The following is a 22182-nucleotide window of genomic DNA, read 5'->3' as shown; positions in this document are numbered from 1 at the left end:
CTAAGGGAGTGACATGATTGTACTACTATTTTAAGGTTTGAAGGCTAAAATGGAAGAAGAGAGAATGAAGGAAACCTATTAAAAGGCTCTTGAGTTAATACCATCAAAAAATAATAAGCAGTAGAAATAAATTGGTGGATAAAGCTATAAGAGAAGTAAATTCTGCAAGTAAAAGTAGTACAGTAGCAAGCTACTGGATGTGGGTGTGATGGAGAGGATGATGTCCAAAATATGAATAAATTTGAGCCCAAGTGATGGTGATGTTGAGGGAATGTGAAAGGAGGCATGCATTTGAAGATACGCAGCTGAGAATTATTAGAAGGCTGAATATGGAGCTCAGAAGTGACTTGTGCTAGATTAGAGGTGTTTAATTAGGAATTAACCTGCAAAAGGAGAGTGGTTGAAGAAATGGGAGGGAATAAGATTGCTCAGGATAGAGTCTAGTAAAAATATAAGGGGATCCAGGACAGAACCTTGTGTAAGGATTTGTCTTCAATTTGGAAAGATTAGAAAAATATGATTAAAGTGTGTATAATTTTATATTAAAAGATGAAATGCTTAATTGAGAAAAGGCAGTTAATGAAGCTGAAAAGAGTAAATAAATAAGGAATAAATAAGGGCTTCGCTGGTATCTCAGTGGTAAAGAATCTGCCTGCCAATGCAAGATGACACAGTTTATGTCCCTGGTCCAGGAAGATCCCACATGCCATGAAGCAGCTAATAAGCCTGTGCACCAAAAAAAAAAAAAACAAAACAAAAAACGTCGTGGAATAAATAAAAGGTATCAGTTGGAATATAGTAAAGTTACAGGCTTTAGTATTTTAGGAGATTTTGTTCCATTTGAAAATGATTTAGATATAATACAGTAAAAAAAATGCCCTAATAGACTGTAAGGTGTTTTGCCTCAAAGTTTGTTTCTCATTGTATTTGTGCCCTTGTAATTATTTTTATTTCTAAGAAAAAAAAGTAGAGCAAGGGTAATAAATCATGTTTTTGGAGAGAAGATTATGTTCTTTTTGTATTTGTGTTTTAGCTCTCAAATGATCTCTAGGTTCTCTCCACAAGAGTAGAGAACAAATAATAGCTGTTTTCATTTACAAGGAGCTTCCATAATAATATGAATCTTTAAAGCGTATTTTAAATTACTTGAAGAGGTTGTTCTTCTTCTTTTTTAATGGGAAGCACTAATAAACCCCAGTGGTGGTGTTATCTGATAACCAAGCCCTTTGTTACATCATCTTCCACTTGGGACCAGTGAATGTTCCACAATTAATTGTGCTTAAAATCAAGATATTAAACATATACACCTTGAAAAAAAAAAGACTAATGAAAACCAATAAAGTGTTAATAGTGGTTATTCATTTTGCTTTTAAAATTTTCTTTATGTCAGATTTTCTGTGATAAGCAGATTACTTTTATAGTTAATAAAAGATTATATTTAAAGGAAATTAGAATCTACAACTTTGAAAAAGAATTGGGTTAAAAATATGTATTATCAGAGTTGTAAGACAGTACAGTCATGTTAGATGCTGTAACTGGGTGGTGTAACTGTGGGTGATTAATTTTCCCGTCCACTTTATACTTTTTTTTTTTTTTTTTTTACAATATGTGCATGCATGCTAAGTTGCTTCAGTCATGTCTAATTCTGCAATCCCATGGACTGTTGCCCATCAGGCTCCTCTGTCCATGGAATTCTCCAGGCAAGAATACTGGAGTGGGTTGCCATGCCCTCCTCCAGGAGATCTTCTGGACCCAGGGATCAAACCTGTGTCTCTTATGTCTCCTGCACTGGCAGGCAGGTTATTTTACTGCTAGCACCATCTGGGAATCCCTGATCGTGTGTTATTGTTGTTACTTTTTATAATACCTTTTTTTTCCTTTTTTTTGAACCCCCTTTCCACCTCCCCATAATATCATTCAAAATATAAAATCTTCAGATTTTTGTAGGTGCAGTTTGAAATGCTTGAAATAGCTAGTACTAAGAGCTCATTTCAAGCTTTCATATTTAAAGCTTTTGAGTAGAGCCATCTGAATGTACGTTCAGACAAAAATAACTCTTCTGATAGCTTGTTTTATATCTCTTCAACGGTAGTATATCTGGAAATTCAGCCTTGTTCATTTCTCTCTAGGCATCCCTCTAAAAGATAAAGATGAGAATACAGATTGAGATAAACTAGTTTAAGGTGAAACTACCTCTTGTTATACTTTGTAAGTACTACTTTATTAATGTTGCTCTTTTGTGGAAGTTTAAGCCTTCCAAGTTACAATCAGTGAAAAAACTTTTGCCAGGTTATAATTGCAGAAAGTATTTGAACTACTATTTAGCACATGAAGTGTTTTGGAGAGCTTCTCTTTCCAAAAGATATCCCCCTTTCTCCTTCAGATATGTCTCATCTGCTCGACAAAGGTTTCTTTCAAATGGTAACGTGCCGGTTTATAATTACTACAGTTTAAGTTTGCAAAAGCTTTAAAGGTAAATAGTTTTGTTTCAGTTCTACAATTTATACTAACCTAGTACATTGACATTTATGGTAATGATGTATGTACATTTTCAGTTTTTTAAGGTTGAGATTAGAAAGAAAATCTCTCTTACAAAATGTGCGTGCAGGTAGAATATTGGAATTACTTTCCCTGTGGCATTTCATGCTTTATGTTCTTAAACTTGTTTTCAATTTCAGTGGTAGCTTACTTAACAAATACAGTAAGGTACACCAAGATTCTGCTAAATATATAATTCCTAGTGAATTCAGGGTCTGTTCTTGTGTCTTCATAAAATAAGAACAAATCCATTTCATTTGGCACTGAGGAGAGAAACAGATCATCTCAAAAACTGATATTACATAGAAGTGTCTCCCCATAGACATAAATGTGGATTGTTTCCATGTTCGCCCATGAGCCCAATTTTTAACATGTGAGTTACTAAAATTGGAAGATAAAAATATTAAAATATAATCAGTAAACAAAGTAGAAGGCATATTTTATATCTATCTTCAAATACTTATGCTTGAGGAAAAGCAAGTTTAAATTTGACTCTTCCCACAGATAAGCTCATTTTCTGTCTCCCTCACTTTCTACTCTGTTGCTACCTTATATGCAAGGCTTTCCCTCTGTCTGGTCAGTATGTATCCTTTCTTAACCTTCTTTGTCTTCCTTCATAGCATTTATTGCAGCCTAATAAAAATATGATTTAATTATATATCTTTTTCCCCTGTCTCACTAGAATATAAAACCTATGCAGGCAGGGACTTTTTCTGCTTGACTTGTTACTATTGACTTCTATAAATGTTAATTAAAAATTAAGTAGTAAGTAGCTATAAGTTGTACCAGTCATTTTAAAAGATTTTGGGACTGTGCCTTTCAAAGAGTATTTCCTAAATCACCAGCATTAGAATTGTGTTAAAGGCAGAGACCTTGGCCCCAGAATAGCATACTTAAATCTGTTAACCCAGTATCTCAGGGTGGGGATAAGGAAGCTACATTTTTAATAAACTCCTAAATGATTTTTATGCAAAATAAAGTTCCAGGGCTGATACTTCAGGATATAGTAACACTGTTTCATGATTGATTTCACCTCAGAATTTGAAATTTCTTTCATTGAAGTATTTTTTTTTAATCACTGCTTTTACACTTGTCAGCCTTTAGGCAGAATGAAGGGAAGGTAGGAGAGAATTAAGAAGCAGATTTCATATAGTCATGTGTTCTGTGAAATACATACAGCTTGAAGAAGTGGTAACAAGTGAGGGATAGTGTTGGGGGAGGGGTGGGACACAGGATACTAGGTGTTTGCATTTCTATTCCTTTGAAAAAGAATGGAGAGACCTTGAAAGTCACATGTTTATCATAGAATATTACACAAAGCAATCTCTAATTTAGAATTAAAATAGTCTACGAGTAATTCCTGTTACATAGGGCTAATGTGTTAAATAGTACCAGAATTTTTAAAAGCCTGAAATTAAAGATCCAAGATTCTATTCCTGTCGCTTTTATGCATTTAAGCCTATTTGTATGATCTTACTCATAAATCAGCTGTGGATAGTAATGGTATTCTTTGTGTTTCTTATTTGATTTTGGGGAGCAATGAATAGAGATCTAGGTTAGCTCTCATAGCTTTGTTCTGCACTGTATCAGGCAAAGTAATGTACTAGTTGACCTTATAGTCTTTTGTTTTTTAAATTTTTTATTTCTCTTTTAAATAGTTCAGTTTGAGTTCCAAGCCTTTATGATATTTAAAAATTAGAGTTCTAAAACCCCCTATCCCATACTGTATGCAAAAGTGTGTGTGGGACTATGGACTGGTGCCTACATTTTATCTAGGGAGAGGGTACAAAACTTTTTATTAGGTCAGCAGAGGAGCACAGACCGAAAAAAAGTTAAGAACTGTAATTTTAAGACACAGAATTAACAAACATTCAATAAGTTATGATGATGTTTGGTTAAAGTAGAGCAAATAAATAACAGAATTTGAATAGTACCTGAAGATAGTCTTACATTATCCCTGTGTTTATACTATTTGGTGTTCAGAGAGACTTGTTTATTAAGTAGTAGTTTCGCTCTGCATTAAATTGAGAGGAAAAACGTTTTAGAAATAGCCCCCTTGGTATTCTAGAACTCTGAAAGAGTTAATATATGACTTACTGTACTGAAGATGTCTTAACTTTGGGAGTAAAGTGAGTTTAATTCTGGTTTTGCCACCGACACTTGTGTTGAACTAGACATTGACTTTCTCTGGAATTCAGTCTCCAGTTGTTGCCATCAACGTCATCAAATTCAGAGCAATTTCAAAACATCAGGAGTGTCTTTTCTTCTTCTCTTTTTTCTATGTCTAGTGAAATCCTAATTATTATCTGAGGCTCAGCTCCGATTTTACCTCTTCTATGAAGTCTGATACAGAATTGTTTTTTCACTGCATTCCATGATTCTTCGCTTTGCATTTGGTTATAACACTTAAAAATTGTATGATAGTTATGTGTCTGTCTGTATTGTGATATTAATTGGTAATCCTTCAGTTAATGAAATAAATGAGCTTATCAAAATCAAATAAATACTCAGTTATATCAAGTCAGAATTTCTGCTTTTTAAAAAATATTCACCAAAATTGTTATCTCATAAGGAGAAATTGCACAATTTCTTCCTCCTTTGTTTCAGCTTGGGTTAGGTATATTCCTCTGTTCTTAGCCCACTTTTTGTATTCATATGATTTGTATTGATCGGCAGTGTTCAAGATGAAAATGGAAAGATGAAAGCTGATAAACTAAGTTGATGTGGAGGTCTTTCCAGGCAACAAGAATAGCATACTCAAAAGTGCAAAGCAACAAAGTCACTGTATGTAGTTAGGAAATGGTCAGTAGTTTAGTTTGGCTAGAGTGCTAGTTATATATAGAAAAGTAATGACAGCTGTGACTGGAAGGGCCAGATTATGGAGCCAGATCTTAAAGTGTCTAATATGCTGTGCTAATAGAGAGTTTGATATTCCTTGTTAGTGAGTTATTAAGTTAAAAGGTTTTAAGCTAGAGAATTACAAGAGACACATAGATGGGATGAATTAGAAGAGAAAACTAACATCAGTTTGATGTTTTCCCATCCCTTAATTTTAAGCTTAGTTAATAAGATTTTAATTTTACATTTGACTTTGCTTCTTTTAGCAGATTTGGTGAAGGATTAAATAGAAATGTATCCATTTACATTACATAAAAGGATTTTTTATTAAGCAAAAATCTTAGAATAATGCTAGAAAGAAGAGGACAATATTTTCTTTTGCTAAATAACTTGGATAATGTGCCATGTTTAAATATCTAAATAATTTAAGTTGGACTTAGGTTTGTTTCTTTAAGTGGATAATTTCAGTCTTCCAGTTTTCAGGGGAAAAAAATAGGTTAAATACAGAATTTTACCTATTTAAATAACTATATCTTCCAAGTTATTTTCTACAATTTTGTTTACCAGTAACCAAAAAAAAAAAATGCATAGGACAAATATAATTATTACATTGCAAGTACATATTGACAATATCAGCTAGTTATGCTTAATTTGTTAGCTTGATTTTTATAGACCCAAACCTATATTTGTAACTGATAGGTATTTATAAGAACATAATCTTAAACATCATAACAAGCTAAATAAAAGTTTTTTGGAAAAAACTAATTATGTTAAATATGACATTATTTCATGATGAGCCAAAGAGCACTCAACAAGTATGAGAACCATTAATATCCTCCAGTTTATCTGAATCCCTGATAATGATACAACTGCCTATACATTAGTAAGTTCCTCTGCTTACTAATTCCATGATAGGAAATTTGGTTGGTAGTGAAAATGAAATTAACTGTTATTTTTAAAGTTTTTTTGGCAAGTGGGTAAATGATAGGATAACTGAGATCTGTTTTTAATTTTTTCAATTCAGTTCAGTCACTCAGTCATATCCGACTCTTTGCAACCCCATGGATTGCAGCATGCCAGGCCTTCCTGTCTAACACCAAATCCTGGAGTTTACTCAAACTCATGTCCATTGAGTCGGTGATGCTATCCAACCATCTCATCCTCTGTCATCCCCTTCTCCTCCCGCTTTCAATCTTTCCCGGCATCAGGGTCTTTTCCAATGAGTCAGGTCTTCACATTAGGTAGCCAAAGTATTGGAGTTTCAGCATAGATCAGTCCTTCCAATGAATATTCAGGACTGATTTCCTTTAAGATGGACAGGTTGGATCTCCTTGCAGTCCAAGGGACTCTGAAGTGACTTCTCCAACACCACAGTTCAAAAGCATGAATTCTTCGGTGCGCTTCTTTCTTTATAGTCCAACTCTCACATCCATACATTGGAAAAACCTTAGCTTTGACTAGATGGATCTTTGTTGGCAAAGTAATGTCTTTGCTTTTTAGTATGCTGTCTACGTTGGTCATAACTTTTCTTCCAAGGAACAAGTGTTTTTTTATTTCATAGCTGCAGTCACCATCTGCAGTGATTTTGGAACCCCCCAAAATAAAGTTTATCACTGTTTCCATTGTTTCCTCATCTATTTGCCATGAAATGATGGGACCAAATGCCATGATCTTAGTTTTCTGAATGTTGAGTTTTAAGCGAACTTTTTCACTCTCTTCTTTCACTTTCATCAACAGGCTCTTAGTTCTTCTTCGCTTTCTGCCATAAGGGTGGTGTCATCTGCATGTCTGAGGTTATTGATATTTCTCCTGGCAATCTTGATTCCAGCTTGTGCTTCATCTAGCCTGGCATTTCATATGATGTCTTCTGCATATAAGTTAAGTAAGCAGAGTGACAGTATACAGCCTTGTCGTACTCCTTCCCTGATTTGGAACAAGTCTGTTGTTTCATGTCCAGTTCTAATTGTTGCTTCCTGACCTACATACAGATTTCTAAGCAGGCAGGTCAGGTGGTCTGGTATTCCCATCTCTCTAAGAATTTGCCACAGTTTGTTGTGATCCACACAAACAAAGGCTTTGGCGTAGTCAGTAAGCAGAAGCAAATGTTTTTCTGGAACTCTCTTGCTTTTTCGATAATCCAACAGTTAGTTGTTGGCAGTTTGATCTCTGGTTCCCCTGCCTTTTCAAAATCCAGCTTGAACATCTGGAAGTTCATGGTTCACGTACTGTTGAAGCCTGGCTTGGAGAAGTTTGAGCATTACTTTGTTAGCTTGTGAGATGAGTGCAATTGTGCGACAGTTTGAACGTTATTTGGCATTGCCTTTCTTTAGGATTGGAATGAAAACTGACCTTTTCCAGTCCTGTGGCCACTGCTGAGTTTTCCAAATTTGCCACCATGTTGAGAGCAGCACTTAATAGAATCATCTTTCAGGATCTGAAATAGCTCAGCTGGAATTCCATCACCTCCACTAGCTTTGTTTGTAATGATGCTTCCTAAGACCCACTTGACTTTGCATTTCAAGATATCTGGCTCTAGGTGAGTGATCACACTATCTTGATTATCTGGGTCATGAAGATCTTTTTTGTATAGTTCTTCTGTGTTTTCTTGCCACTTCTTCTTAATATCTTCTACTTCTGATAGGTCCATACCATTTTTGTCCTTTATTGAGCCCATCTTTGCATGAAATGTTCCCTTGATATCTAATTTTCTTGAAGAGATCTCTAGTCTTTCCCATTCTGTTGTTTTCCTGTATTTCTTTGCGTTTATCACTGAGGAACGCTTTCTTATTTCTCCTTGCTATTCTTTGGAACACTGCATTCAGATGGATATATGTTTCCTTTTCTCCTTTGCCTTTAGCTTCTCTTCTTTTCTCAGCTATTTGGAAGGCCTCCTCAGACAACCATTTTGCCTTTTTGCTCTTCTTTTTCTTGGGGATGGTCTTAATCCCTGTCTCCTGTACAACGTCACAAACCTCCATCCATAGTTCTTCAGGCACTCTGTCTACCATATTAATCCCTTGAATCTATTTGTCACTTTCACTGTATGATTTTAAGGCATTTGATTTAGGTCATACCTGAATGGTCTAGTGGTTTTCCCTACTTTCTTCAGTTTAAGTCTCAATGTGGCAATCAGGAGTTCGTGATCTGAGCTACAGTCGGCTCACAGTCTTGTTTTTGCTGACTGTATAGAGTTTCTCCATCTCTGGCTGCAAAGAATATAATCAGTCTGATTTTGATACTGACCATCTGGTGATGTCCATGTGTAGAGTCTTCTCTTGTGTTGTTGGAAGAGGGTGTTTGCTGTGACCAGTGCATTCTCTTGACAAAACTCTGTTAGCCTTTGACCTGCTTCATTTTGTACTCCAAGGCCAAATTTGCCTATTACTCCAGGTAATTGTTGGCTTCCCACTTTTGCATTCCAGTCCCCTATAATGAAAAGGACATCTTTTTTGGGTGTTAGTTCTAGAAGATCTTGTAGGTCTTCATAGAGCCGTTCAACTTCAGCTTCTTCAGCGTTACTGGTCGGGACATAGACTTGGATTACTGTGATACTGAATGGTTCGCCTTGGTAATGAACAGAAATCGTTCTGTCATTTTTGAGATTGCATCCAACTACTGCATTTCGGACTCTCTTGTTGACTATAATGGCTACTCCATTTCTTCTAAGGGATTCTTGCCCACAGTAATAGATATAATGGTCATCTGAGTTAAATTCACCCATTCCAGTCCATTTTAGTTCGCCAGTTCCTAAAATATTGATGTTCACTCTTGCCATCTCCTTTTTGACCACTTCCAATTTGCCTTGATTCACGGACCTAACATTTCAGGTTCCTATGCAGTATTGCTCTTTAACATCATCAGGCTTTACTTCCATCACCAGTCACATTCACAGCTGGGTGTTGTTTTTGCCTTGGCTCTGTCTCTCCATTCTTTCTGGAGTTATTTCTCCACTGATCTCCAGTAGCATATTGGGCACCTACTGACCTGGGGAGTTCATCTTTCAGTGAACTCTCTTTTTCCCTTTTCATACTGTTCATGGGGTTCTCAAGGCAAGAATACTGAAATGGTTTGCCATTCCCTTCTCCAGTGGACCACGTTTTGTCAGAACTCACCACCATTACCTGTCTGTCTTCGGTGACCCTACGTGATTTGGCTCTTAGTTTCATTGAGTTAGACAAGGCTGTGGTCCATGTGATCAGATTCGTTAGTTTTCTGTGTTTGTGGTTTTCAGTCTGCCTTCCCTCTGATGGAGAAGGATAAGAGGCTATGGAAGCTTCCTGATGGGAAAGACTGACTGAGGGGGAAACTGGTCTTGTTCTGATGGGTGGGGCCAGGCTCAGTAAATCTTTAATTCAATTTTCTGTTGATGGGTTGGGCTGTGTGCCCTCAAAGTTTTTCACCTGGGGCCAAACTATGGTGGTGGAGAAGGCAATGGCACCCCACTCCAGTACTCTTGCCTGGAAAATCCCATGGATGGAGGAGCCTGGTAGGCTGCAGTCCATGGGGTCGCTAAGAGTCGGACACGACTGAGCAACTTCACTTTCACTTTTCACTTTCATGCATTGGAGAGGGAAGTGGCAACCCACTCCAGTACTCTCGTGTGGAAAATTCCATGGATGGAGGAGCCTGGTGGGCTACAGTCCATGAGGTCGCAGAGTGGACTCCTGAGCGACTTCACTTTTCTTCAAACTATGTGGAGGTAATGAAGATAATGATGACATCCTTCAAAATGTCCCATGCACGCAATGCTGCACTCAGTACCCCCAGCTCTGCAGCAGACCACCACCGAATTAGCATGTAAATCCTTTTTTACAAATAGTTAACATTTATCCCTTCTTTCTATATGCTGATAATAATACTTTGCTAAGCATTCTGTGTGCTCCTTGAAGAGGACTGGAAACAAATGGAAAATTGTCAAAAAATAAAAATACAAAATCACCTATCCCATCAGATATCACTTGTTAGTCTTCTTTATCTCATCTGTATATGTATGGATCGTTTACTCACAAAAAGTTCAATATAGAATTTGAATTTAGCATATGTAGTTTATGTATTTTGCCATATATTCTGCTTATCACTTACTAGATTTGATTTTATGTGTTATTTGATTGTTATGTATTTGTATTGTTACATGTCAGATTACAGATAGCAACTGTAGGACCCTTTCCTTTAGTGATGGTTTTGTTTTGCTTTGTTTTGTTTGACTCTGTAGTTTTTTCTTCTAAGGTTATTTTTTCATCATGTGGATTAGCCATCTTGTGCTTTGAAAGGCTACCAACAAAAAAAATGCAAACTTCTTTTCACTAAAAATTAGCATAATTTATTAAGAAATAGGTTGAAGCCATCAGTGATGGCATGATGAATTTGTGAAATTTATAATATATATTAAAACTTTTTAAATGTTTTCAGTCACACAAATTCTAATATTTTCATTACTGTATAGCTATTCTTTTAAACAATACATGTGATTAATTTGCCAGTTTACAATAGGGATTAGCAGCAACATGTCCTGGCTGCATTATGCCAGTACTTCCACTCTGTTTGATAGGCTTTATCTATGTTAAATTATTAATCCTCACAACTCTTGAAGTAATTAATGACTTATATAACCTATTTTACAAATGAAGAAATGAGATACAGGAAAATTAGTTTACCCAAACTAATTAGTGGCAGAACCTGGATTTGAATCTGTTTAGCTCCAAAGCCCAGGTGCTTAATCACAGTGCTTCCTGTTTATGATCTAGAGCTATAGAGATTGAGAGAAAGAAGCCTTTCTACCTGAAAGAGAAACTGGAGAGAATAGGATCATTAGAGATGTCAGGGTGGAGGGAGCATTTAGATACTTGTGGTGGTGAGATTGACAGTATGTGTTTGCAGTATAAATTATTAAAAACTACGCTCTTGAGAAGCCTGTATGCAGGTCAGGAAGCAACAGTTAGAACTGGACATGGAACAACAGACTAGTTCCAAATAGGAAAAGGAGTATGTCAAGGCTGTATATTGTCACTCTGCTTATTTAACTTATATGCAGAGTACATCATGAGAAACGCTGGGCTGGAGGAAGCACAAGCTGGAATCAAGTTTGCCGGGAGAAATATCAATCACCTCAGATATGCAGATAACACCACCCTTATGGCAGAAAGTGAAGAAGAACTAAAGAGCCTCTTGATGAAAGTGAAAGAGGAGAGTGAAAGAGTTGACTTAAAGCTCAACATTCAGAAAACTAAGATCATGGCATATGGTCCCATCACTTCATGGCAAATAGATGGGGAAACAGTGGAAACAGTGGCTGACTTTATTTTCCTGGGCTCCAAAATCACTGCAGATGGTGACTGCAGCCAGGAAATTAAAAGACACTTACTCCTTGGAAGGAAAGTTATGACCAACCTAGACAGCATATTAAAAAGCAGAGACATTACTTTGTCAAGAAGGGTTCTTCTACTCAAGGCTATGAATGGTTTTTCCAGTGGTCATGTATGGATGTGAGAGTTGGACTTATAAAGAAAGCTGCACACTGAAGAATTGATGCTTTTGAACTGTGGTTTTGGAGAAGATTCTTGGTGTTGGAGAAGAGTCCCTTGGACTGTAGGGAGATCCAACCAGTTCATCCTAAAGGAGGTCAGTCCTGGGTGTTCATTGGATGGACTGATGTTGAAGCTGAAACTCCAATACTTTGGCCACCTGATGCAGAGAACTGATTCATTGGAAAAGACCCTGATGCTGGAAAAGACTGAGGGCAAGAGGAGAAGGGGACGACAGAGGATGAGATGGTTAGATGGCATCACCTACTTGACCAACATGGGTTTGGTTGGATTCCGGGAGTTGGTGATGGAGAGGGAGGCCTGGCGTGCTACGGTTCATGGTGTCGCAAAGAGTCGGACATGACTGAGCGACTGAACTGAATGATGCATGAACTGATGCATATGAAGTGTAACTACTGTGATAATCTAAAGGAAATAGTGTAACTGATATACACTGACTTTGCTTAGCAATTCAGTAGTGTTTGTTTTGTCAATAGTTTATTAATTTAAAAAATAATGTATACATCTTGGTGGCAAAAAATTAAATGGTAGGAGAAGTATTACAGTAAAAATGTCTCCTCTTTATTTGCCTGGTCCCCTACTCAAATAGGTTAATACTCTCACTAGTTTCCTATATTCATTTGGATGTCTCGGTTTTGTTTTTTTTTCTGTTTGTGAAGTTTTACCATTTTTTTCTTTTTTTCTTATTGGAGTATAAATTGATTTACAATATTCATTTCAGGTGTACAACATACTGATTGAAAATTTTTGTACATTATACTCCATTTAAAGGTATAAAATATAAGCTATATCTCCTATGTTGTACAATATATCCTTGTAGCTTATTATTTTATGCCTAGTAGTTTGCATCTATTTAATCCCCTACCCCTATGATTGTCTCTCCCTACTTCCCTGTCTCCACTGGTAAATAATAGTTTGTTTTCTATATCTGTAAGTCTGCTTTTGCTAGTTTTATTTATTTGTTTTATTGTTTAGATTCCACATATAAGTGATATCACACAGTATTTGTCTTTCTCTGTGTGACTTATTTCACAAAGCATAATACCCTTCAGGTCCATCTGTGTTGTTGCAAATCGTGAAATTTATTCTTTTTTATGGCTCAGTAGTATTCCATTGTGTATATTTTATACACATACACACAAACCATATCTTTTTTAATCCACTCCTCTGTTGATGGACACTTAGGTTGCTGTCATACTTTGGCAATTGTAAGTAATGCTACTGTGAACATTGGGGTACATGTATCTTTTTGAATCAGTGTTTTCATTTTCTTTGAATGTATATCCAGGAGTGGAATTGCTGAATCATGCGGTTGTTCTGTTTTTAGTCTTTGAGGACTGTCTGTACTTCGGCCAGTTGACATTCCCACCAGCAGTAGGTAAGGGCTCCCTTTTCCCAGTATGCTTGCCAGTATTTGTTATTTATGGTCTTTTTGATAATAGCCATTCTGACAGGTGTCAGATGATATCTCATGGTGATTTTGATTTCCATTTCTCTGATGATTAGCAGTGTTGAACATCTTTTCATGTGCCTGTTGGTCATCTGTATGTGTTATCTGGAAAAATGTCTTATCAGGGCTTCCACCCATTTTTAAATTAGTATTGGTGTTTTGATACTGAGCTGTATGAGCTGTTTGTATATTTTGGAGAGTAATCTCTTGTTATTCGCATTGTTTGCAAATATTTTTTCCCAGTGTAGGTTGTCTTTTCACTTTATTGGTGGTTTTCTTTGTTGTGCAAAAGCTTTCGGTTTAGTAAGACCTCATTTTTAAATTTTTGCTTTTGTTTCCTTTGCTTTAGAAAAGGAAATATCACTACAGGAAAGGAAATATTTAAAAAACATTACTATGAATTATATCAGAGAGTGCTCTTCCTATGTTTTCTTCTGGTAGTTTTATGGTTTTCCATCTTATGTTTAGTTTTTTAGTCCATTTTGAGTTTACTTTTGTATATAGTATAGGAAAATAATCTAATTTCATTATTTTACTCCATTTGTTGAAGAGACTCCCTTTCTGCATTAAATATTCTTGCCTCGTTTGTAACAGATTAATTAACCATAGTTGGGAGGGGGGTTGTATTCTATTCTGTTGCATTGGTCTGTGTGTCTGCTTTTGTGCTAGTATTGTACTGTTTTCATTATTGTAGCTTTGTAGTAAAGCCAAGGAACCTGATACCTCCATCTGTCTTCTTTTTTCTCAAGATAGCTCTGTCTCTTCAGTGTCTTTTGTGTTTCCATAAAAGTTTTCAAATTCTTTGTTCTAGTTCTGTGAAAAATACTATTGGTATTTTGATAGGGATTGCATTGACTGTATTTTCTTGGGTAGAATAGTTATTTTAACAATACTAATTCTTCCATTCTGAAGAATTCTTCCATCTGAAGATACTGAACATGGAGTATCTTTCCATCTGTTTATTTTCAGTTTCTTTCATTAGTCTTATAATGTACACTGTACCAAGTACAGATCTTTTATTTCCTTAGATTTATTCCTAGATATTTTCCCTAGATATGTTGTTCTTTTTGGTTTGATGGTAAATGGGATTTTTTAAAATTTCTCTTTCTGAGAGTTAATTGTTTGTGTATGGAAACTCAACAGATTCCTGTATATTAATTTTGTATTCTGCAACTTTACTGAATTCATTGATGAGCTTTAGTAGTTTTTTGTGGTGTCTTTACAATTTTCTATGTATGATATCATGTCATATGTTAACAGTGACAGTTTTACTTCTTCCTTTCCAATTTTGATTTATTTTCTTTTTATTTTCTGGTTGCTGTGATAAGGATTTCCAATACTATGTTGAATAAAAGTTAGCCATTCCAAATTTTAGCATATTCAAAACTGAACTTTAGGGACTTCTCTGGTGATCCAGTAGCTAAGAATCTGTGCTCCCAGTGCGGGGGTCCAGGAAACTAGATCCTGCATGCAGAAAGTAAAAAGGATCCTGAATGCCATGGTGAAGATCAAAGATCCCGAGTGCCACAGCTGAGACCGGGCACAGCCAAATAAATAAAATATTGAAATTTAAAAAAAAAAACACACCACTTAGCTTTAAGTTTGTTTTTTTCTTTTCTAAGCCTATCCTTGCCTTCTGAACAAATGATTCCACTATCTGTAAAGTTGCTCTGACCAAAAAACTAGCTTTTTTCATTGATTCTTCCTTTTCACTTATTTCTCATTTTAAGTATATCAGCAATTTCTGAGTTTTCTTCCTCTGAAGTATATTTAAATCTTGCACATTTCTCTTCACTGTCTCCCCTTAAGTACAAACTTTATTATTTCTTGACTAGAATACTGCTATAGTTTGCCGATTTGTTTTTCCTGCTTCTGCTTTTTTCTCTTAGAGTCCATTTTCTACCCAGCAGTCAGGGTAAACTTCAAAAAAAAAAATGTACATTGAGATGTCAGTACCTTGCATCAAGCACTTCATTGGCACTTAGGCTATAGTTAGGAGTTTAGCTTACTCTTCTTTATATACCTGCTAAGCCATTTCTCACCTCGGGGCCTTTATTCTTGCTCTTTCTTTTATGTAGAACACTCTTATCCCCAAAGTTTTCTTTGGTTTTTTGATTTGCCTTTTTTGTTTGTCTGTTTTGATCATGGCTGGCGGCTCCTTGTCATTTCCTCGGAGAAATCATTCTTGACTGTCTTTCACAGAACTTACAGTATCTTATAGTATCTTATAGTTAAGACTTATGTGTATGTATTTGTTTACTCACTTTTTTTTTTTTTTTTTTGGTTTACTCACTTTTTGTGTCTCTTCTTACTAGCATGTAAGCTCAGCAAGGAGGAATTTTGCCTATAAGTTTTGATGCCTACACCTAACTCAGTATCTGTGAGAACTTAGTGTTGAAAAAAGGAATAAATGAGTCTGGTCAAGGAGTGAGGTTGAAGTTGAGCTTTATTTTTTACCTCACATCCAGCTAATTGTCACAGCATCATTTTTTTTCCATTGCTTTGATATACTTTTTTGTAATATTAATATATTAAAGTATTTGGATATACTTTTGAACTCTTCACTATACTCTTGGTATGTTTAACTCTTCATCTTCTGGCATTAAAATTCTTTATTACTGTGACTTTTAAAATCCATTTTAATATCTGATCAGTTGAGTCCTCTGTCAAATGATTTTTTCTTAGTTTTCCAGAAATGAAATTTTTATGTTCTTATTTTTATATAAGGTACTTTTTATATTTTTTTATAATATTGTGGAATCAACATTTGAACAACTAATTTTTTGGTCACTTGGCATAAGAAATAAGTGAGAGGTGAAGAGATTAGCTAAGATGACAGAGTAGAAAGACCCCAAGCTCACCTCATCTCACAAGCACACCAAAATCATAACTATTTGCAGAATAGCCTTCAATGAAAAAGACCAGGACCTCCCAGAAAAGATCTTCTGTAACTAAAGACATAAAGAAGGAACCACAATGAGATGGAGTTGAATGATTATTGTCAAAGATATAGAAGTCTCCAAGGAAGGAGAGATTTGGCTTGGGTTTTGAAGAAACAAGCTCACCAGATGGTGAGGGGAAGAAAGAAGAGAGAAACTGGTGCAGAGGTGCAATACCAAGCAGCATATCTGAATGGAAAAATGCAAGAGAGCATAAGTACCTGAAAGACAAAGACCACTGTCTTCTGAATCCCCAGCTCCCAAGACAGAGCCTGGGACCCAGCAGTGCTCACTAAATGTTTGTGGAGTAAATGAGAGGCAGTACAGCTGGACAGAGTCCTGTAACACATGCTAAACCTTGCAAAACCCAGAGGGCAAGGTAAAACAACTGAAGATTTTTTAAATCAGAAGAAAAATATAATTCAGAAATTAAAATTTTAATTATTTGTTTTTAGTTATGTGACCCAGTGGAGGTGTTAGCTAACCCTCTGGTAATCATTTTGCAAAATATTTGTGTATCAAATCATCTGGTAATCATTTTGCAAAATATATGTGTATCAAATCAACACATCATACTCCTTAAACTTACACAGTGGTTTATGTCAGTTATATCTCCATAAAGTAGGGGAAATAAAATGTTCATTTTTGAATTAAAAGTATATAAGAGAACAATAGGAATTACTAGTTTGTGGGGAGTAAGAATGACGTTCTTCCCATTCTTGAAATGAACAATAGAGAAGTTGGTAGCATTACTTATCTTCTATAAACACCATGATATCCACTTTCTACATCTTCCTAATTTCATTTAAGTCTTCAGCCCTTGTCAGGTCCCTGCATGTCTTTTTTATGATCTGTTATTTCAAGTAGGTAGAGGCAAGACTCACTCTAGCTTTTCCAGTTTTCTTCTTTGTGTCTTTGTCACATCTGAAAGTATTCTGAATTTACAGTATCCCACTTTAAATCCTCATCAATACTTGGCAGATATTTAGAGGCGTTAGCCAAGAAAAGGAAGCCAGAGTATCTGCCTGCCCACTTGGCAGACTTGTCACAGATTCAGTGTTTTCTAGGGAAAAATAGCATAACCAGTCTCTGTTAACCAGACCTAGGGAGCCCTCTGTTCTGCCTGTACTGAGAACTCCTGACTGCTTCTGTGTGATAAGGAATAGCTGTAAAGTTAGTAAAATGTTCAACAGGGCAACCCTAACTTACGGAAAATGCATATCAGAGCTCTCAAGGTTGGTAAGGCACTTCTCAGTATCCTTCCTATGTAAATAAAAACTTGACATTTACCTTTGTGCCTTCCTTAAATTAGAAAGGGAAAAATCAAGAAATGGAAATTTATTCTAAGCAAAATGATTGGTTTTCAGTGGTGGTCTTTGGTGCTTCTTTGGGGGAGGGGTGTTATCGTCAAATTTTTTGATGCCCACTTCAGGTATCAGCAAAAATTCTGAGATTTTTTTAACTTACAAAGTTATTTCTAATTATTCCCTTATTAAACTTGCCCTCTTGAATTTTACTAATGAATGTCTTCTTGCTTAATCCTTGGCTTTTACTTAGTACTTTCTCCATCTCCCTGGAGGATTAAGTAGTTTAGATCACTTGATATTGAAACTTTTCTCTTTGTTGGTTATTGTGCTATATCTTGTCTTAAAAATAACTTATCTTTTGAATCTTCCTCTTCTTTTGCTATGTTATTCTTTATAATTATGGATGATCCCTAATGTTATGCTTCTAGATCATGTCTCCCTGTATTTGTTCCTCTGTGGAGAGATTGTTTTTTATGACTTTATCGCTAAGACTTCCACATCTTCAGCCTTTCCTTTTGTTTTAGTTTCCTATTTCTGTCCATAGAACTTTCAGAGCTGGTTGTGTAACTGTTATGTGAAAATGTTAAAAACTAAGTGTATTTCTAACCCAGGCTTCCCAGATTTCCTGTTTTTCTTTTCAACTCTCACTTTTTTTGCCCCCCCCCCCACCAGTGGTGTCACCATTGTTTCAACCTGATTAAATACAAACTGTCAGCGTGTCCTTGCTGAATCCCAGTTGCTCAGTAAATATTTTGAATGAATGAATTTGAATACTATGAATAAATATTTTTCTTCTTAATTAGTATTGCTTCTCCACTCTTGCCTGTCCATCTAAAACTATTCTTCCGTAAAGTCCTGTAAAGTCTTGACAGAAGAGTAGTTGGATGGTATAGAGAAGTTGAGTGAATAAAAAATGAAAAATTATCATTTGAATTACATAAGTAGGAGATCATTTGGGAAGAGGGATTTCAGTGGAGTAGGTGTAGGCAAATGATAGTTTGAAGTGTGAAAAGTGAAACGGACCAGGAGTTTAGATGTGGTACTTCTTGAGGGGAATGGTTTGTATTTAATAAAAACTTGGACATGTTTATATGCTAAAGGCAACTGGCAGGGACAGGCTGAAAATGCAGGAAATAATGAAATACAAATTCTGAAAACCTACTGCTGGATTAGTTTTTGATAAACACTTTTTTCACTGCAACTTAAAATTCAGATAAATTTTGTTTGAATTCAGATAAGTTGATTTTTTGAGAAACAGAAAGTTAATGGAACTCTTTCTTTAAAACTACCATTTTCTGTGTGAAATAGTAGTAAGCAAAGTCAGCTACTATGTGATAATGGATAGTGAGGTGAAGCTTTTGAATAATGGTGACATTTGAAGTTGCTGTTATGGATAACCAAAGAGGGAGTTGCTTCCTTCAAAGAAGTCATCTTAGGTGAGTCCAGTGTAGGTTACAGTTAGACAGTAGACTACAAAGTGGTGATTTTTTTTTTCTACTGTCCTTAGTAGTGAAGGTATAGGAGTGAAGGACCTTTCAGCTGAGATGCAAGAGAGAGATAGAGTGCCTGAGACAGAAAGATATATTGGTCAAGGGAGGTGAGATAAAAGAAGAGGTGAGTCATGGGACCTCTCTGGCAGTCCAGAAGTTAAGACTCTGCACCTCCACTGCAAGGGGTACAGGTTCTATCACCGGGGAGCTAAGATCCCATATGCCGCAATGTGCAGCTGAAACAAAAACATGAAAAAGAGAGGTTTAGTCATATATGATGGATCAGTGGACCTCATCTATGTGAGGCTGAACTATGTTAGAGTAAATAGAGCAAATAAAGAACTCAAACAAGGAACTGGAGGGTTGGATAAAGAGAAGTTAAAAATGCACAGGGAATAGGAGTAACAATTGGGAGAATAGAAAGTAAAGAAGATCAATTAGGAAACAGATTTTACAGTCTGTGATAAATGTGTGTGTGGATGAAGATTTCTTTGTTCTGAAAACTGAGGTATCAGATACATTAAATATACCCTAGATGAGAGAAGTCTCCAAATTTTTATGGTCTGGCTCCTCAAGCAGAAAGTTTCCAAGTTTCCAATATGTACCCCAATTGTATGCATATTTATTTATAAATTATGTATGGATTCTTCTGTACGGTTGTGCTGTATATATTGTAAAACATTATATAACATTAAACTACATAATTGAAGTAAGATTAAGCATATTTTATTTTTTAAAAAAATATCAATATGAAGTTATTTTTTCTAGGATGTTTTGATATTTTTGTTAGTTTTTAATCCTTGGCTCTAGGGCTATTTGAAAGGTTTGTTTTAAGTTGGGGTTCTTTTGGTACTTGATTTCAAAGACTGTTGTAGTTCGGAATGGATAGCCTATCCCTTCTCCAGGGGATCTTCTCGACCCAGGAATTGAACCAGGGTCTCCTGCATTGCAGGCAGATTCTTTACCAACTGAGTTATCAAGGAAGCTCATTTCAGAGTTCATAAAGATAGACAAATACAGATGGAAAAAGTGCATGACAGGCTGGGCTAACTGCATAATGATGCTTATCTATCAAACATGCAAAAGGTTTTGTTCAAATCCACCAAAAAAGTTCTACCTTCCCTAATTTCAGTCAGTTGCTCTTGAAAACCAGTACTAAACTGTTGTGCTGGTTAGTCTTCATTCAGTTCAGTTCAGTCGCTCAGTCATGTCCGACTCTTTGCGACACCATGAACCGTAGCACGCCAGGCCTCCCTCTCCATCACCAACTCCCGGAATCCAACCAAACCCATGTTGGTCAAGTAGGTGATGCCATCTAACCATCTCATCCTCTGTCGCCCCCTTCTCCTCTTGCCCTCAGTCTTTTCCAGCATCAGGGTCTTTTCCAATGAATCAGTTCTCTGCATCAGGTGGCCAAAGTATTGGAGTTTCAGCTTCAACATCAGTCCATCCAATGAACACCCAGGACTGACCTCCTTTAGGATGAACTGGTTGGATCTCCCTACAGTCCAAGGGACTCTTCTCCAACACCAAGAGTCTTCTCCAAAACCACAGTTCAAAAGCATCAATTCTTCAGTGTGCAGCTTTCTTTATAAGTCCAACTCTCACATCCATACATGACCACTGGAAAAACCATTCATAGCCTTGAGTAGAAGAACCCTTCTTGACAAAGTAATGTCTCTGCTTTTTAATATGCTGTCTAGGTTGGTCATAACTTTCCTTCCAAGGAGTAAGTGTCTTTTAATTTCCTGGCTGCAGTCACCATCTGCAGTGATTTTGGAGCCCAGGAAAATAAAGTCAGCCACTGTTTCCACTGTTTCCCCATCTATTTGCCATGAAGTGATGGGACCATATGCCATGATCTTAGTTTTCTGAATGTTGAGCTTTAAGTCAACTCTTTCACTCTCCTCTTTCACTTTCATCAAGAGGCTCTTTAGTTCTTCTTCACTTTCTGCCATAAGGGTGGTGTTATCTGCATATCTGAGGTGATTGATATTTCTCCCGGCAAACTTGATTCCAGCTTGTGCTTCCTCCAGCCCAGCGTTTCTCATGATGTACTCTGCATATAAGTTAAATAAGCAGAGTGACAATATACAGCCTTGACATACTCCTTTTCCTATTTGGAACTAGTCTGTTGTTCCATGTCCAGTTCTAACTGTTGCTTCCTGATCTGCGTACATTCAGTTCAGTTCAGTTCAGTTCAGTCGCTCAGTCGTGTCCGACTCTGCAACCCCGTGAATCGCAGCAGGCCAGGCCTGCCTGTCCATCACCAACTCCCGAGTCTACTCAAACCCATGTCCATCGAGTCAGTGATGCCATCCAATCATCTTATCCTCTGTTGCCCCCTTCTCCTCCTGCCCCCAATCCCTCCCAGCATCAGGGTCTTTTCCAATGAGTCAGCTCTTTGCGTGAGGTGGCCAAAGTACTGGAGTTTCAGCTTCAGCATCAGTCCTTCCAATGAACACCCAGGACTGATCTCCTTTAGGATGGACTGGTTGGATCTCCTTGCAGTCCAAGGGACTCTCAAGAGTCTTCTCCAACACCATAGTTAGCCACCTTCAGATCTATCCTCTACCCTTGTGCATTATGCTGTGTGTCCTGGGAGGCTGATCTCTAAGGACTCCTTCAGTTTGTCTGCCTTGTTCTCTGACTTCTAATTGGATTCAGTGAATTGGAGGCACTGACAGAGATAGGAATATTTATTCTAACAGCTTCTTTTTCCCTGTGTTGCAGGTTGTCAGTAACTCTGCATCATCATGCGTGGCTCTCCTACAATGGCAGCTTCTTGGTTCCAGTAACTACTCCCTCCCCTCCCCTATTGAGTCTAGAGTGATCAAATGCTCTCTGGCTGGTCCACAAGAGCTTCTCCATCCCTTCCTAGTTTCCATTAAGCTTAGTTGCACATTTGTAAATAGATTCTTCATTAAACATCACCTCCTTTTGAGTATTTGCTCTTCCTTGTCCGAACCCTGAGGGCTGTATTGCATTTAAAATTTTTTAAGTAAATGGGTTTAAAAGAGGTTGGAATTCTTCATATAGAATATTTTAAAGCAGATTAGATCATTCTGTTTCCAACTT

The 22182-nt window shown here is 36.7% G+C and overlaps 1 protein-coding gene across 3 annotated transcripts in view; it reads left to right on the top strand.

The window, feature by feature from the left end:
* Nucleotides 1–22182, top strand: part of BRD10 (bromodomain containing 10) — a 102453-nt gene that overhangs the window by 7484 nt on the left and 72787 nt on the right. The window lies entirely within an intron of this gene.

The sequence above is a fragment of the Odocoileus virginianus genome, chromosome 18 (assembly GCF_023699985.2).
Source record: "Odocoileus virginianus isolate 20LAN1187 ecotype Illinois chromosome 18, Ovbor_1.2, whole genome shotgun sequence".
Classification (NCBI taxonomy): Eukaryota; Metazoa; Chordata; class Mammalia; order Artiodactyla; family Cervidae; genus Odocoileus; species Odocoileus virginianus.
Note: the sequence above shows the minus strand (reverse complement) of the source record. Positions and strands in the feature narration are given on the sequence as shown.